Source organism: Carya illinoinensis, chromosome 5 (genome assembly GCF_018687715.1).
Source record: "Carya illinoinensis cultivar Pawnee chromosome 5, C.illinoinensisPawnee_v1, whole genome shotgun sequence".
In the NCBI taxonomy this organism is placed as follows: domain Eukaryota; kingdom Viridiplantae; phylum Streptophyta; class Magnoliopsida; order Fagales; family Juglandaceae; genus Carya; species Carya illinoinensis.
Window position 1 is genome coordinate 35,036,493 of NC_056756.1, and position 19,807 is coordinate 35,056,299.

The following is a 19,807-nucleotide window of genomic DNA, read 5'->3' on the forward strand; positions in this document are numbered from 1 at the left end:
AGGGACAGTTGTCGCCTAGAAGAACTGTCCACTAATACCCTGTCGTTTTATGGTGCTCTATTAGCCTAACAGTTGGAGCAATTGTGAAATTAGGATTTTCAAAAGCTAGTAGCTCAACCATCCTAAAGCTCTCTGCTTTATTTTTTTTAATGTTTGCCTTGGACATGTTCAGCAAACAGTTTACTTCTAACTTCATTATTCAGAAATTAGTTTGATGAATCTGATAGCATAACAACCTTTCTACGCTTCACATTCTGTAATTTGTGGACTCAAAAAGTAGTTACAGCCTGTTGGTTGTAAAGTTAAAATAATATTAAAGTATATAAGTCTCGTACATTCTTTTTATAAGATAATTTTATAAAAATTAATATTTGATATCCTAAAAAAATAAATTTTATAGTTTTATCCCTTATTTAAATTTTCTGGTGGCTCTTTTTTACTTGCCCTTTTTCTCTTTTATGCACTCTTCCATTTCTACTGAGAAAAAATCTACACAATCTCTTACTATTCACACAACTTCCATACACCACATTTTTTTAATTTTTATTATTTTTTTTCTTTTATCAAATATTTAATATATGAATAATGAATAAAAGAATTGAATTAACTTAAGGAAAATAAACTCAAAAAAAATTTATAAAAATATTAAAATTTTGAAAAAAAAAATAGTGTCTAAATGTTAGGTGGTTGTGTAACGTTGTTCTTCTACTTAATAGAAGCACTCTCATTACGTATAGAAGAAGAACCTTCGACTTTGGGTTAGAGTTCAGTTTATTTCTCTGAAGGAAGTCACCTTCATGCTTGATAGATCTATCGAACAGGTGTCTCTTAGTTTGAGAAATCAGTACTTTACCTAACAACATAGACATTCTTGATGATGGGTTTCTTCTTCTTTTTGACAATTAATGAGTTCTCACAAAAATATAGTCTGTCTACCCAAGTCAAAGTGACAAGGAAGGGAAATCAAAACTAAAAGAAATAAATGAAATTATTGACCTGTACGTCTATGGTGATTGATAGCGAGTGGACAATGGCAACAGACCTAGAAGGATGGCTGCGATGGTGATGCCTCATTTTCTTTTCTTTTTCTTCACTATTTTCCATTTAAGAAGCAATTTGGTGCAAGCCATTTAAGAAACCTTTCAAGATTTGGACCACTTTTTTCTATACGTTATAAATCTTTGAGGGACCAGTTTTAGGGCCACTGCACAGGGAGTCCCGGTCCCATATCATGTACGTGCGTTATGTCCCCTGCATCATGCCTACACATTTTAGCTGAGACGCAATCTTATTTCCTTTTATTCTTTTGCGTTTTGGCCGGTCTATGGTGATTGATAGTGAGTGGACACTTAAAAAAAGTTTTTTTGGTTAATTATTGAGTTAAAATATTACATATTTTATACATATAAAATTAATATATTTTAATTATTTTTTGACATTATTATTAATTCTAAATAGAAAAATAGTTAATAGACATAAATTTGGATTATGATTTATATTAATTAATAACATGATTTATATTTAATTTGTAACTTGGAATTTAATTAAATGGTCAATATTTCCTCAGTGCAAAATATGTTTTTGATATCCTATTTTTATTTCTAATTTTTGTTTCATTTCTTTTCATTTTTTTTTTTATATATATATGCTTTTAAATAAAATGCTATGATACCATAAACATCAAAGAGAGACGCTAGCTGGTGGTTTGAAAAAGAAAAGGAGAGGAGCGGGACTGAATAGGAAAAAGGGACACACAACAGGCTTCATTTTTGGACGTGAGATGCTAGACTTCAGCTTTGAATGGGACTGCACAAGCATCATGCGGGAAGTGTTTTTTTGGTCTAGAAAGGGAAAAGGGCAGCTATTTTCGATTGAGGAAAGGCAACAAAAGAGACTCGCACTTTAGGAAAGAGTGAATGCTGGGCGTTTGGCAAAAAAAGAAAGGAGTAGCGATAGGCAGGAGGGGTGCACTACAGGGTAGGGCTGAAAACCGACTGGCCAGTTTCGGTTTTAAGCCTAAACCAAAACCGACCGGTCCTTCAAAAAAGTCTGCATCAACCGGCTGAAACCGACCGTGCTGGGGGGAGAAAACCGGCCGATTCCTTTGCCGGCCGATTCCGGTCGGTTCGCTTGTTTGGACCATGGTTTTGGGCCCTGTTTTGGACTTTTTATTCAATATGTTTCGACTTTTTTTTTTTTATATATATATATTTTTCCTGAATTCATCATCCATCTTTTTAATTTTTTGTTCTTAACTAATAATTCAATTCATCATCCAAGATCTTGTAAATTCATCATTCATCATAATTCATATTATAAATAAATAAAAATAATAAATAACAAAAGCATTCATCATATTAACTAACTAATTACTATATTACTTACTACAAATTAAAAATAAATAAAAACAATTTCACTAGATATTTAGTATTACATATTACAAATTTGAAAAACAAGCCAAGTTGTCTTAAGCAATAAGCATAGCAAAAATGCAAGTAAAAAAATAACATAAATAAATGAAAACAAATTGTCTTAAAGACTTCAACATAGCAACAATGCAAAAAATTAAGAATATCGATCTTCAAGTTCACTCATTATTGCTTCAAGCCTTCAATCTTCAATCATCAAACTTGTTACGTTCGATTGTGCGGTCAACTCTATAAGAATAAATAAGAATAAAATATCAAATATTAGTAAATTCATATTAGTGAAAAGTATATGTAAAAATGTCTTTAATATTTTATTCAAATGTTAGTGAAAAGTTGACCTAATCATTCACGAACCGACCTATTCATCATTTATCATAATTCATATTAAATTCATTTTATCAAGACTTATTAAGCACAATGTCTTGGAGAAAAGGTTTGGTCAACTTTTCCAAGCCTAAGGTACGGTTCAAATTTCTCATCTTATATATACTATTGACGTGGTGATTTTTACTAATGGTAGTATGAGATCCATTCAGGAGCTATTATCTGTTTTTGATAAGTATGAGAAGTGATCAGGCTTAGAGGATTAATAAAGAAAAAACAGTAATTTGTTTTTCTCAGACTTTCTCTTTGGGTAGTAAGAGAGCTCTCAAGCATATGACAGGGTTTTCAGAAGATTTCACTCCCTTCAAATATTTAGGGGTGCCTATTATTCTAGGGAGACATAAACAAGTGTGGTGGAGATGGTTAAAGTCTGGAATAAAATAAGTACTTGGAAGATGAAGACTCTATCCTTGGGAGGCCACCTTATTCTACTGTGGCATGTGCTATCTAGTATGACATTGCATTTGTTTGCTATTTTGCAAGTACCTCATTCAATCATTAAAGAGTTACTTCACTTGATAAGTACTTTCTTTTGGAGAAAGGCTAATGGTATAGGCAAGAAAAAATGGGTGGCTTGGCATAACATGTGTAAACCAAAAGAAGGTGGTTTGGGTTTACGTAACCTGGATAAAATGCAAAAGGCTTTGCACATGAGATTCACGTGGAATTTAATCAAGGATATTTCTCTTTGGGCTCAATTCTTTAAAGGAAAATATGTGGGTTCCAAACCTTGGACCCTCTTTGATTTGAACAAGGGTATAAGATTTTGGAAGATGATTGTTAAAAATATTATGTTGGTTCTTGATAATTCTAAGTGGTGTCTTAGGAAAGGTAACCTTTTCTTTTGGTATGATAAATGGTGGGATCAGGGTCCTTTAGTCAATGACTTTCTGATTGTGGACCGACCTATGATTAAAGTTATGGATTGTAAACTGTCTAATTCATGGGATGTGGATTTTTTGTCTCGATTAGTGTGGCATGACAATGTCAATGATATTCTTGATTCTCTAACTGTTTGTTAAAAGGGGCTCGGACATGTTGATTTGGACGAAGCATGATAGTGGTTGTTTTTCTACTAGATCAGCTTGGGACTGTATCCGTATAAAAAGTTAGCATAAGCTGATTCCTCTAAAGGTCTCGGTTTCTATGTGAAAAGTTTGGAATAATGCATCGAGCGTTGATGATCGTCTTAGTCAAATTGGTATCCCGGTAAGTATGAAAACCAAAATCATGTGCTATTCGAAGGAGATTTTGCTACTCGGGTGTGGCAATATTATGGTGCTATTTTTGGACTACCTCTTGGCGGCACTTGGAAGGAGACAGTGGCTTAATGGTTTCGTAGGACATCCTTTTCTTCTCAAGTGGAAATTATTGTGGTGCTTCTTGCTTCTTTTCTCTCTTGGCGTCTTTGGCGTCAAAGATGTGTCACTCGCATGGAGGGTAGGCTCGAGCCCTTCAGTGTGGTTTGGCAATCTATCCAACATTGGATTAGTTCGGTCTGTCAAGACATTCACAAGGTTTCTAAGGTTTTGCTTGGCCACTGAAAATTCTCAAATGAGAATTTTGAGTTTTAAGATTAAATATTAAAATATTATATTTTAATATTATTATTGTATTGGGATTTGAAAAAGTTAAGAAAAAGTTAAATTGTTTATTATATTTTGTATGGGGATTTGAGAAAGTTGTAATGATGAGATGAGAATTTTATGTTTGAGATGAAAATTTCTTGGGGCCAAGCAGAACCTAAATGTTCTAGACATGATTTGCAGGTTTTACATTCTTTGTCTATTCCTGCTTTAGTTCCGTCAAGGTGAAGTGCTAAGTTGGTGGCTTGGAACAAGCCCAATCAAGGTTGGTTCAAGTTCAATATAGATGGTAGCAGTTTTGGTAATCCTAGACCCTTTGGGTTGGGTGGTATTATCAGAGATGATCATGATGACTTGATTCATGCCTTTGCTTCTTCTATAGGTGTTGGTTCAAATAATATAGCTGAGTTGTTAGCTCTTCTGTATAGTCTTAAAGCTTACAAAAGCCTAGGGATTGGTTTTGTGGAAATTGAACTAGACTCTCAAGTGATGGTGTTGTGGTGGAATAGAAGGAGATATGGGGTATGGTATTTGGAAGACTTTTAGGAGGAAATTAATCCCATTATGGATTTGATGGTTTGTTTTGTGCAACATATTTTCAGAGAGGGTATTAAAGTTGCAGATTGGCTTACAAAGTATGGTGCAATGGGTTAACACATGGAGTGGCATACTATTGGGGATGTTCCAAGGTTGCTTAATGGTCTCATTTGTTAGGATAAGATGGGTCTTACTTCCACTCATTACTATCAATTTTCCTTTAGTTGATTAGGGCCATTTGGTTTGATCTTATATTGCTTTATCTTTTTACGTGTGCTAACCTTGGTTTTTTGCATGTCATTCTATGTTCCTTTTATTTATATGTGTGTTTTTTCCTTGCACGTTTTGATTTTGGCTTGTGTTGGTTTTGGTTTAGTTTCTTTTTTTTTTCCTGAACTTTTTGTAGATTTTGTATTTTTTGGGTTTTAGGTTTGTTTTTTGATGCCTGAGACTTGTTTCTCTTTGCTTCTTTGGAATTCCCAGGCATTACAGTTGTAACCAAGGTTTTCCTCTACTACAAGTGAGGGCTATTGACTCACCCAAAAATGAGTAGCACTAATGCTATCCCAAGTGCAGGAGGATGTCGTGTAATAATTAGGAATAAATTCCTAGATCGTCTCCTCAGGGAAAGTTGCTTAAAATTAAACTTGTTGAAAAAAATGTGAAAAACTTCACATAGAGAAAATAAAATGATGGTATATGCAATGGATGGAAAAGGGTACTAGTCATGGACTAGATTCATGTCTTTTGATTTTTTGTTTGTTGGATTGGAATGTAAAGGACTAATAAATTAAACTAAGAAACGAATAAAACTAAATTAAGCATTAAAATAATTTAGAAAGTAATTGACAAAACATGAACTGAAAATTAAAAATGCCTAAAACCAAGATTCTAGATTTCATCTTTGTAATTAAATTACGGATTCTCAAAATAACACATAACAATTGTAATCACTATTAAATGAAAACTTAAAGAAGTAAGAAAAATAAATAACACGAAATAAGTAAACAGAAACTCAAAAGTATTCTATAAACTTTAAACTGAAGTTAAATAAAATAGGGAACGAAAAGTCTAAACGAAAACGTCCTTTCACGATTCAATTGAAATTCGAAACAAAAAGGAACAATTTCTTACGTATAAAAACTCTAGAACAATTCCTCTGCTCTTCACATATGATATTCAGAAAAATCAAAAACAAAAACAAAAGCTTAAAATCAAATCTTTCTTGCAATAAATTAAGGTAACACAATTAATTTAGAACTTCTAAAACAATTCTTTATGAAACAAAATAGCACACTTGATTAAAAACTTCTAAAACAATTTCTTTTATTGTATGAAACAAACTAGTAACTTAATGGAAATTAAGGTTTTACACTTAATGAAATACAATTCTAGAACAAATATTAATACACTAAAAAAAAATGCTAAAACAACAAAGCTTTGAAACTAAAAGGAGAAACAAAATTTCTTAAAACAAAAAGGAGCTAATTCTTTCAAATACATAGCAGAAAATTGTGTGTTGAGTTGTGTTTTTCTAAGATTGAGTTGTCCTCCATTGTCCTCCTCTAAAGCTTCAGTGTGCACCTAATTTTATAGCCAAACATATTGGCTACTTCATCTCTCATTCAATTGGTTTTGCATTCACACCCAACAACCAAGTCTTCAATCTTGCTTTCACACTCAATTTTGGCCACTTGCATTCCTCTTTCTTTATTTTGTGTCTGGCATTGCATTCCTCTTCAATTGCCGTGTCTTCCATTGCATTCCTCTTTCTTTATTTTATTCAATTGGTTTATTAATTCAAACCAAACAACCAAGTCCAACATGCCTAACTTCTTGCCTAACTCTTGCCTAACTCTTGCACGGTTTCTTCAATTTGTTTCTTCAATTTGTTATTTCAATTTCAGCACATGTTCCTTCATTCACCTACTGCTTTGACCGGTCCAAATTCCCTCACAATTCATTCCAGCACATGTCTCCATTGATTTACACGGCTCCTTCCTTTGATTGCAAACTCAAGCACGGCTTCTTCTCTACAAGTCAAGCAGCCGACTCTTCCCTTTACAATCAACCAAAACAAATCCCATCCAATTAAATTATTCCAGCTTTCAACCCCAGAAAAATCAGCACATGTTTCTCTATTTTTTTCTTCTCATTTCGGTGGACAAAGCTGACTTTTTCTTCCTTCATTTCGGTTGGTTACAACAGCTCTCTTTTGATTGCACCAATTCATCACATGTTCCTCACTTAGTTTAGAAAACCTTGGAATGCTAGAACACAAAGTTACCCAGCTTTCTCTCAAGAACTCTCTCAGCTTCTCTCTTGGAAGACAAGTAAAAGCATTCAAAGTGTGTCCTGTAAAAACAACATGCAAAGTTTTGGGTTACAAAATGGGGTGGACGTGAAGTTTAAGTGAAAGGGCTGACAAGGTGGGTGTTTGAATGATCCTTGGATGTAAGTATGACTTGTGGAAAAGAGGAGGAAAGTGGGCTTTGAGGTGTAGCTAAAAATCTACTACAACTGGCTGAGTGGGTGGGGGATGGTTGGTAGAAATGGAAAGCATAAATAATAATGGAAAGCAAGAAAAATTATGGACTAGAATGCATAGTAATCAATAGTTGGTAGAATTCAAGCATAAATTCATGCTTTTAATCAGTTAAAATCATAACTTTGATTTATCCTTATTAACTTTTTTTCTATTTAAAATCAATAATAATGTCATGATGAATTTAAAATACATTGGTTTAAATAGCTAAAATGTGCAATATTTCAGCTCAATCACACCCCCCAACTAGCTTTTTGCTAATCCTTGAGCAAAATAGTGAAATTAATTGAGATGAATATTGCATAAAGCTCGAAATTCAAACAAAAACAATCAAACATAATTCTAAATTCTCACAAAATAATTGATTCGTGACTACCCAACACCATGAGTTGTATCCACAAGGAAAGTCTCAGTAATTGTTCACATAGAATTGGGGCAAATGTTTTAGAACTTAGATATGTGTGTGTGGCTAAACCTCTGTATGTTCCTCACTAATAAACATGATTTATCATAGGATTTTTCAACCTTAAGATTAATCATTATTGATTCTAACTACCTCAAAGCCTAAGGGACTAGCAGTTTTCACGCCAACTCTGTTTAAAGGTTGATCATTCAACCCCCAAAGTTTTGGGTAACTGTTTCTAGCCCTTTATTTAGGAAAACTTACACGATCTTTTTCTTTTCTTTTCTTTTCTTTTCTTTTCTTTTTTTTTTTTTTTTTTTTTTTTTTTTTTTTTATATATAAGGCTCGGTAGTCTTGCAGTTTACTTCTTCTGTTTTAAATCAATGAATATTAATGAGGAACACTACAAGTGTAAGCATGTGCAAAATGTTCTTTCAAAACTTGCCCTTCATTCTATATAAATCATACTAATTCTCATTTTTGTAAATATCACATCCCGGTGTTTCAAGTCACTCCTCAACAAAATATGAGGCATCATAAGTCATGTTCTATGCTTAAGGTTGAAAATAAATCTTCACAAAATAATTCCGCTCAACTATTCCACCAAGATACACAAATCTAACAAACATGCCAGAAGTGTGTGTTAATCGTTTACGTTTCAATGCACTTCACAAAAATTTATTTTTATTTTTATTTTTATTTTTTTATTTTATTTTATTTTATTTATTTATTTATTTTTATTATTATTATTATTTTTTTAACACATTTTTAATAGAATTTTAACACATTTTTAACAGAAAACCCTCCCCCCAACTAAATGTGACATTGTCCTCAATGTTCAGCAATGAATATTCGATGATGTATGTTATACAGACATGAATTTGAGCAAGATAAACACTGTAGAACATATATTGAGACGAAAATTATTAAACAGAGGAAAAAATTCACCTGAGATATTCGAGCGTACACAAGAAGTAGATTTCTGTCAAAGTTAAAAATACAAAAAGCAAAAGAAAGAAAAACAAAACAAACAATGCAAAACAAGCAAGAAAGTAAAAGAAAATTTTTTTATTTTTATTTTTATTTTACTTTTACATAAACTTGAGGTTTTTAGCCTCATGTTTGAGATGCTCATGCTCTTCATACAACATCAGGTCATCCTTATCCATGGGAATTGACAAGCGGAATGAAGAATCTAAAAGAGATTTCAACTGTTTATTTTTCTGCCGAACGATTCCTTCCCTTATGTGAGACTCTTGAACAATTCGTTGAAGTACAACAATTTGTTCTTTAAGCCTTTCAACCTCATGGTTTTTGGCTTGTACCCGCTGGGAAAAAGCAACAATGGAGGATGAGTAGCGAGTCCCAAGACTCACCAAATCGTAGATAGCATCGGAGTCTGACTTATTAGCCATACTAGTATTCTCTTGTTGCAACATGGCACCAATGGTAGCTGCAGAAAGGACAGGAGGTTGAGATGCAGAATGCCTCATGGATGGATCTAGAGAAATGCTTGAGGAATGAGCCATTGACAAAAGAATAGAAGGCTTAAAACGAGAATGTTGAAAGAATGCAAATGAGTTATAGAGATGAGAAGAAAACTTGATGCGGATTGGATGAACTTCAGGACTGATTTTATAGAGATAGCACAAAGAACCAGACGAGCTATCATCCAAGTCAAAGAGTAATGTGATTTCGGTGAAAATGACATTTCTTAGAAACTCGGAGCCTTCAATCTCGTTTGTCAACAACATCAGGCGATTTTTTTCAAATCGCCAGCCACACTTGTCAGGTCACGGACGGATCTAATTATTTTTTCAACTTTCAAATCTCCAGCCACACTTGGCAGGTCACGGACTGATCCAATTATTTTTTCAACTATCTACAGTGCCTACTAACGCACCGTTTTCTTCAGTCCACACCTCCCAACTAGTGAGAGACATAGTTCTCAATGAATCGAACGAAAGAAAACAAAGTGCACAGAACTAAGCAAGCAAAACAAACAATCAACATGAAATATAAAACCAAAGCAAACGAACAAATAAAAACAAAACAAGTAAAGAAAACTGTAAAGAAGGAGAAGCAAATCAAGACACTTCCCTGGGATTTACAATGTACGGCCCACTCCGTCGGGATTTGCAAAATTTTTGAAACTGTTTTCTTTGCTCGGAGAGAAATCGACGTTTATTTTGGGTGGACCATTCAGAAGGTATTTGCTCAGTCTCTTGAAATGCTAAAGAAGAATCTGCAAAACAATCAAAAAATTCAAAGTCATCTTCATTATCAGAACAAGGAGAATTTGAGCAAATAAACTTTGTTGGTGTCAAACTCTCCACAACATTCAAACCACTTGTGTCATCAAAATGTGCTGGCATCTTGCAAGCGTTGAAAACGTTCAACTCAAGTGCCATGTTCCCAAAGGTAAGTTTCACAACTCCACTTCTGCAATTGATCAAAGCATTTGATGTAGCTAGAAATGGTCTTCCTAGGATGACAGGAGCTTGGTAAATAGTGGAGACCGGCTGCTGCATGTTAAGAACCACAAAATCTACTGAGTAGTAGAATTTGTCCACCTGGACCAACACGTCTTCTACAATACCCCTTGGTACCTTAACTGATCTGTCAGCCAGCTGTAGCATGATGGAGGTCTTTTTCAGCTCACCCAATCCCAACTGCTCATATACTGAGAACGGTAGCAAGTTCACACTACTCCCCAAATCAAGTAAAGCTCTCCCAATTCGTGATTCACCAATCATAATGGAGATGTTAGGAGAGCCGGGATCTCCAAACTTCTGAGGAGTCTCGCTCAATATTAATGCACTAACTTGCTCCGTTAGGAAAGCTTTCTTCTTCACATTCAGCTTCCTCTTCACCGTGCACAAGTCCTTCAAAAATTTCGCATATGAAGGCACTTGTTGTATGGCATCCAAGAGTGGAATATTGATTTTTCACTTGCTTGAAAATCTCTTGAATTTCCGTGTGATACTTATTCTTTTTGCCAGCTGCCAATCTCTGAGGATAGGGTACCACAGGTTGGCATCCCTTACTAGTTTCAGCATCTGCACTTACAGGCTTCTTCAGTTCTGGTCTTGCTACCTCTAGTTCTTTTTCAGCTTCATCCGTCTCTGCTGCATCTTTAGGCATAGGAGCAATTACCTCTGTGTCTATGGTCATCTCAGGTCGGGGAACTTCCTTCCCACTTCCCAAGCTAAGAACAGCTTTTGCTGTCTCAACAACGTCTCCTGAGACATTATGCACTTGATGTTGTTGTTGTCTGTATACTTGAGGATTAGGTTGAGGCTGTGCAGGAAATTTCCCTTTCTCTAGGGTGCTCAAGGTTGTGCTCATCTTATTAACAGTGCCACGCAACTCATTTGTGGCCTGAGTATTTTGATTATTTGTGGTGGCCTGAATGAATTGCTGAAGTGTAATGGCCATCTGTGCCACACTGTCATCTAGAGTCTTCTTGGCAGATGATGAAAGCTAAGGGCTTTGTGCAGCTACATGAGGCTGAAATCCAGGAGGAGCTACATAAGGATAGCTCTGAGGATTCTGATATGGCGGATACTAGTGCTGAGGAGCACCTTGATTAAATGGCTGCTGCTGAGGTGGTGGGGACCGACCAAGCTGATCATTTCTCCATGAGAAATTTGGGTGATTTCTCCACCCCGGATTATATGTGTTGGAGAAAGGCAAATTCTGTGCTCGATTGACCCAGTTGGTTGATTGTATTGGGTCAGACCCACCTTCCTGAAATACTGGCATGACATGATACATCAATCTAATATGGTAGAGATGAGTGGTTGATGTAAATGAGATGAGTCACCAGAGATAATATGGTAAAGAAAAATAAAATAAAATAACGAGTTTAAATTTAAGTTAAACAACTTATCCCCGGCAACGGCGCCAAAAACTTGACTCACTCAAAAATGAGTAGCACTAATGCTATCCAAGTGCAGGAGGATGTCGTGTAATAATTAGGAATAATTTCCTAGATCGTCTCCTCAGGGAAAGTTGCTTAAAATTAAACTTGTTGAAAAAAATGTGAAAAACTTCACAAAGAGAAAATAAAATGATGGTATATGCAATGGATGGAAAAGGATACTAGTCATGGACTAGATTCATGTCTTTTGATTTTTTGTTTGTTGGATTGGAATGTAAAGGACTAATAAATTAAACTAAGAAACTAATAAAACTAAATTAAGCATTAAACTAATTTAGAAAGTAATTGAGAAAACATGAACTGAAAATTAAAAATGCCTAAAATCAAGATTCTAGATTTCATCTTTGTAATTAAATTACGGATTCTCAAAATAACACATAACAATTGTAATCACTATTAAATGAAAACTTAAAGAAGTAAGAAAAATAAATAACACGAAATAAGTAAACAGAAACTCAAAAGTATTCTATAAACTTTAAACTGAAGTTAAATAAAATAGGGAACGAAAAGTCTAAACGAAAACGTCCTTTCACGATTCAATTGAAATTCGAAACAAAAAGGAACAATTTCTTACGTATAAAAACTCTAGAACAATTCCTCTGCTCTTCACGTATGATATTCAGAAAAATCAAAAACAAAAACAAAAGCTTAAAATCAAATCTTTCTTGCAATAAATTAAGGTAACACAATTAATTTAGAACTTCTAAAACAATTCTTTATGAAACAAAATAGCACACTTGATTAAAAACTTCTAAAACAATTTCTTTTATTGTATGAAACAAACTAGTAATGAAACAAACTAGTAACTTAATGGAAATTAAGGTTTTGCACTTAATGAAATACAATTCTAGAACAAATATTAATACACTAAAAAAAAATGCTAAAACAACAAAGCTTTGAAACTAAAAGGAGAAACAAAATTTCTTAAAACAAAAAGGAGCTAATTCTTTCAAATACATAGCAGAAAATTGTGTGTTGAGTTGTGTTTTTCTAAGATTGAGTTGTCCTCCATTGTCCTCCTCTAAAGCTTCGGTGTGCACCTCATTTTATAGCCAAACATCTTGGCTACTTCATCTCTCATTCAATTGGTTTTGCATTCACACCCAACAACCAAGTCTTCAATCTTGCTTTCACACTCAATTTTGGCCACTTGCATTCCTCTTTCTTTATTTTGTGTCTTGCATTGCATTCCTCTTCAATTGCCGTGGCTTCCATTGCATTCCTCTTTCTTTATTTTATTCAATTGGTTTATTAATTCAAACCAAACAACCAAGTCCAACATGCCTAACTTCTTGCCTAACTCTTGCCTAACTCTTGCCTAACTCTTGCACGGTTTCTTCAATTTGTTTCTTCAATTTGTTATTTCAATTTCAGCACATGTTCCTTCATTCACCTACTGCTTTGACCGGTCCAAATTCCCTCACAATTCATTTCAGCACATGTCTCCATTGATTTACACGGCTCCTTCCTTTGGTTGCAAACTCAAGCACGGCTTCTTCTCTACAAGTCAAGCAGCTGACTCTTCCCTTTACAATCAACCAAAACAAATCCCATCCAATTAAATTGTTCCAGCTTTCAACCCCAGAAAAATCAACACATGTTTCTCTATTTTTTTCTTCTCATTTCGATGGACAAAGCTGACTATTTCTTCCTTCATTTCGGTTGGTTACAGTAGCTCTCTTTTGATTGCACCAATTCATCACATGTTCCTCACTTAGTTTAGAAAAGCTTGGAATGCTAGAACACAAAGTTACCCAGCTTTCTCTCAAGAACTCTCTCAGTTTCTCTCTTGGAAGACAAGTAAAAGCATTCAAAGTGTGTCCTGTAAAAACAACATGCAAAGTTTTGGGTTACAAAATGGGGTGGACGTGAAGTTTAGGTGAAAGGGCTGACAAGGTGGGTGTTTGAATGATCCTTGGATGTAAGTATGACTTGTGGAAAAGAGGAGGAAAGTGGGCTTTAAGGTGTAGCTAAAAATCTACTACAACTGGCCGAGTGGGTGGGGGATGGTTGGTAGAAATGGAAAGCATAAATGATAATGGAAAGCAAGAAAAATTATGGACTAGAATGCATAGTAATCAATAGTTGGTAGAATTCAAGCATAAATTCATGCTTTTAATCAATTAAAATCACAACTTTGATTTATCCTTATTAACTTTTTTTCTATTTAAAACCAATAATAATGTCATGATGAATTTAAAATACGTTGGTTTTAAATAGCTAAAATGTGCAATATTTCAGCTCAATCACACCCCCCAACTAGCTTTTTGCTAATCCTTGAGCAAAATAGTGAAATTAATTGAGATGAATATTGCATAAAGCTCGAAATTCAAACAAAAACAATCAAACATTGTTCTGAATTCTCACAAAATAATTGATTCGTGACTACTCAACACCATGAGTTGTATCCACAAGGAAAGTCTCAGTAATTGTTCACATAGAATTGGGGCAAATGTCTTAGAACTCAGATATGTGTGTGTGGCTAAACCTCTGTATGTTCCTCACTAATAAACATGATTTATCATAGGATTTTTCAACCTTAAGATTAATCATTATTGATTCAATATATCTCAAAGCCTATGGGACTAGCAGTTTTCACGCCAACTCTGTTTAAAGGTTGATCATTCAACCCCCAAAGTTTTGGGTAACTGTTTCTAGCCCTTTATTTAGGAAAACTTACACGATCTTTTTCTTTTCTTTTCTTTTCTTTTCTTTCATTTTTTTTTTAATATAAGGCTCGGTAGTCCTGCAGTTTACTTCTCCTGTTTTAAATCAATGAACATTAATGAGGAACACTACAAGTGTAAGCATGTGCAAAATGTTCTTTCAAAACTTGCCCTTCATTCTATATAAATCATACTAATTCTCATTTTTGTAAATATCGCATCCCGGTGTTTCAAGTCACTCCTCAACAAAATATGAGGCATCATAAGTCATGTTCTATGCTTAAGGTTGAAAATAAATCTTCACAAAATAATTCCGCTCAACTATTCCACCAAGATACACAAATCTAACAAACATGCCAGAAGTGTGTGTTAATCGTTTATGTTTCGATGCACTTCACAAAATTTTTTTTTTGATTTTTACTTTTATTTTTTATTTTTATTTTTATTTTATTTTATTTATTTATTTATTTTATTATTATTATTATTTTTTTAACACATTTTTAACAGAATTTAACACATTTTTAACAGAAAACCCTCCCCCCAACTAAATGTGACATTGTCCTCAATGTTCAGCAATGAATATTCGATGATGTATGTTATACAGACATGAATTTGAGCAAGATAAACACTGTAGAACATATATTGAGACGAAAATGATTAAACAGAGAGGAAAAAATTCACCTGAGATATTCGAGCGTACACAAGGAGTAGATTTCTGTCAAAGTTAAAAATACAAAAAGCAAAAGAAAGAAAAACAAAACAAACAATGCAAAACAAGCAAGAAAGTAAAAGAAAATTTTTTTATTTTTATTTTTATTTTACTTTTACATAAACTTGAGGTTTTTAGCCTCATGTTTGAGATGCTCATGCTCTTCATACAACATCAGGTCATCCTTATCCATGGGAACTGGCAAGCGGAATGAAGAATCTAAAAGAGATTTCAACTGTTTATTCTTCTGCCAAACGATTCCTTCCCTTATGTGAGACTCTTGAACAATTCGTTGAAGTACAACAATTTGTTCTTTAAGCCTTTCAACCTCATGGTTTTTGGCTTGTACCCGCTGGGAAAAAGCAATAATGGAGGATGAGTAGCGAGTCCCAAGACTCACCAAATCGTAGATAGCATCGGAGTCTGACTTATTAGTCATACTAGTATTCTCTTGTTGCAACATGGCACCAATGGTAGCTGCAGAAAGGACAGGAGGTTGAGATGCAGAATGCCTCATGGATGGATCTAGAGAAATGCTTGAGGAATGAGCCATTGACAAAAGAATAGAAGGCTTAAAACGAGAATGTTGAAAGAATGCAGATGAGTTATAGAGATGAGAAGAAAACTTGATGCGGATTGGATAAACTTCAGGACTGATTTTATAGAGATAGCACAAAGAACCAGACGAGCTATCATCCAAGTCAAAGAGTAATGTGATTTCGGTGAAAATGACATTTCTTAGAAACTCGGAGCCTTCAATCTCGTTTGTCAACAACATCAGGCGATTTTTTTCAAATCGCCAGCCACACTTGTCAGGTCACGGACGGATCTAATTATTTTTTCAACTTTCAAATCTCCAGCCACACTTGTCAGGTCACAGACGGATCCAATTCTTTTTTCAAATATCTACAGTGTCTACTAACGCACCGTTTTCTTCAGTCCACACCCCCCAACTAGTGAGAGACATAGTTCTCAATGAATCGAACGAAAGAAAACAAAGTGCACAGAACTAAGCAAGCAAAACAAACAATCAACATGAAATATAAAACCAAAGCAAACGAACAAATTAAAACAAAACAAGTAAAGAAAACTGTAAAGAAGGAGAAGCAAATCAAGACACTTCCTTGGGATTTACAATGTACGGCCCACTCCATCGGAATTTGCAAAATTTTTGAAACTGTTTTCTTTGCTCGGAGAGAAATCGACGTTTATTTTGGGTGGACCATTCAGAAGGTATTCGCTCAGTCTCTAGAAATGATAAAGAAGAATCTACAAAACAATCAAAAAATTCAAAGTCATCTTCATTATCAGAGAAAGGAGAATTTGAGCAAATAAACTTTGTTGGTGTCAAACTCTCCACAGCATTCAAACCACTTGTGTCATCAAAATGTGCTGGCATCTTGCAAGCGTTGAAAACGTTAAACTCAAGTGCCATGTTCCCAAAGGTAAGTTTCACAACTCCACTTCTGCAATTGATCAAAGTATTTGATGTAGCTAGAAATGGTCTTCCTAGGATGACAGGAGCTTGGTAAATAGTGGAGACCGGCTGCTGCATGTTAAGAACCACAAAATCTACTGGGTAGTAGAATTTGTCCACCTGGACCAACACGTCTTCTACAATACCCCTTGGTACCTTAACTGATCTGTCAGCCAGCTGTAGCATGATGGAGGTCTTTTTCAGCTCACCCAATCCCAACTGCTCATATACTGAGAACGGTAGCAAGTTCACACTACTCCCCAAATCAAGTAAAGCTCTCCCAATTCGTGATTCACCAATCATAATGGAGATGTTAGGAGAGCCGGGATCTCCAAACTTCTGAGGAGTCTCGCTCAATATTAATGCACTAACTTGCTCCGTTAAGAAAGCTTTCTTCTTCACATTCAGCTTCCTCTTCACCGTGCACAAGTCCTTCAAAAATTTCGCATATGAAGGCACTTGTTGTATGGCATCCAAGAGTGGAATATTGATTTTTCACTTGCTTGAAAATCTCTTGAATTTCCGTGTGACACTTATTCTTTTTGCCTGAGTATTTTGATTATTTGTGGTGGCCTGAATGAATTGCTGAAGTGTAATGGCCATCTGTGCCATACTGTCATCTAGAGTCTTCTTGGCAGATGATGAAAGCTGAGGACTTTGTGCAGCTACATGAGGCTGAAATCCAGGAGGAGCTACATAAGGATAGCTCTGAGGATTCTGATATGGCGCATACTGGTGCTGAGGAGCACCTTGATTAAATGGCTGCTGCTGAGGTGGTGGGGACCGACCAAGCTGATCATTTCTCCATGAGAAATTTGGGTGATTTCTCCACCCCGGATTATATGTGTTGGAGAAAGGCTGATTCTGTGCTCGATTGACCCAGTTGGTTGATTGTATTGGGTCAGACCCACCTTCTTGAAATACTGGCATGACATGATACATCAATCTAATATGGTAGAGATGAGTGGTTGATGTAAATGAGATGAGTCACCAGAGATAATATGGTAAAGAAAAATAAAATAAAATAACGAATTTAAATTTAAGTTAAACAACTTATCCCCGGCAACGGTGCCAAAAACTTGACTCACTCAAAAATGAGTAGCACTAATGCTATCCCAAGTGCGGGAGGATGTCGTGTAATAATTAGGAATAAATTCCTAGATCGTCTCCTCAGGGAAAGTTGCTTAAAATTAAACTTGTTGAAAAAAATGTGAAAAACTTCACAAAGAGAAAATAAAATAATGGTATATGCAATGGATGGAAAAGGGTACTAGTCATGGACTAGATTCATGTCTTTTGATTTTTTGTTTGTTGGATTGGAATGTAAAGGACTAATAAATTAAACTAAGAAACTAATAAAACTAAATTAAGCATTAAACTAATTTAGAAAGTAATTGACAAAACATGAACTGAAAATTAAAAATGCCTAAAACCAAGATTCTAGATTTCATCTTTGTAATTAAATTACGGATTCTCAAAATAACACATAACAATTGTAATCACTATTAAATGAAAACTTAAAGAAGTAAGAAAAATAAATAACACGAAATAAGTAAACAGAAACTCAAAAGTATTCTATAAACTTTAAACTGAAGTTAAATAAAATAGGGAACGAAAAGTCTAAACGAAAACGTCCTTTCACGATTCAATTGAAATTTGAAACAAAAAGGAACAATTTCTTACGTATAAAAACTCTAGAACAATTCCTCTGCTCTTCACGTATAATATTCAGAAAAATCAAAAACAAAAACAAAAGCTTAAAATCAAATCTTTCTTGCAATAAATTAAGGTAACACAATTAATTTAGAACTTCTAAAACAATTCTTTATGAAACAAAATAGCACACTTGATTAAAAACTTCTAAAACAATTTCTTTTATTGTATGAAACAAACTAGTAATGAAACAAACTAGTAACTTAATGGAAATTAAGGTTTTACACTTAATGAAATACAATTCTAGAACAAATATTAATACACTAAAAAAAAATGCTAAAACAACAAAGCTTTGAAACTAAAAGGAGAAACAAAATTTCTTAAAACAAAAAGGAGCTAATTCTTTCAAATACATAGCAGAAAATTGTGTGTTGAGTTGTGTTTTTCTAAGATTGAGTTGTCCTCCATTGTCCTCCTCTAAAGCTTCGGTGTGCACCTCATTTTATAGCCAAACATCTTGGCTACTTCATCTCTCATTCAATTGGTTTTGCATTCACACCCAACAACCAAGTCTTCAATCTTGCTTTCACACTCAATTTCGGCCACTTGCATTCCTCTTTCTTTATTTTGTGTCTTGCATTGCATTCCTCTTCAATTGCCGTGGCTTCCATTGCATTCCTCTTTCTTTATTTTATTCAATTGGTTTATTAATTCAAACCAAACAACCAAGTCCAACATGCCTAACTTCTTGCCTAACTCTTGCCTAACTCTTGCCTAACTCTTGCACGGTTTCTTCAATTTGTTTCTTCAATTTGTTATTTCAATTTCAGCCCATGTTCCTTCATTCACCTACTGCTTTGACCGGTCCAAATTCCCTCACAATTCATTCCAGCACATGTCTCCATTGATTTACACGGCTCCTTCCTTTGATTGCAAACTCAAGCACGGCTTCTTCTCTACAAGTCAAGCAGCCGACTCTTCCCTTTACAATCAACTGAAACAAATCCCATCCAATTAAATTATTCCAGCTTTCAACCCCAGAAAAATCAGCACATGTTTCTCTATTTTTTTCTTCTCATTTCGGTGGACAAAGCTGACTTTTTCTTCCTTCATTTCGGTTGGTTACAGCAGCTCTCTTTTGATTGCATCAATTCATCACATATTCCTCACTTAGTTTAGAAAAGCTTGGAATGCTAGAACACAAAGTTACCCAGCTTTCTCTCAAGAACTCTCTCAGTTTCTCTCTTGGAAGACAAGTAAAAGAATTCAAAGTGTGTCCTGTAAAAACAACATGCAAAGTTTTGGGTTACAAAATGGGGTGGACGTGAAGTTTAGGTGAAAGGGCTGACAAGGTGGGTGTTTGAATGATCCTTGGATGTAAGTATGACTTGTGGAAAAGAGGAGGAAAGTGGGCTTTAAGGTGTAGCTAAAAATCTACTACAACTGGCCGAGTGGGTGGGGGATGGTTGGTAGAA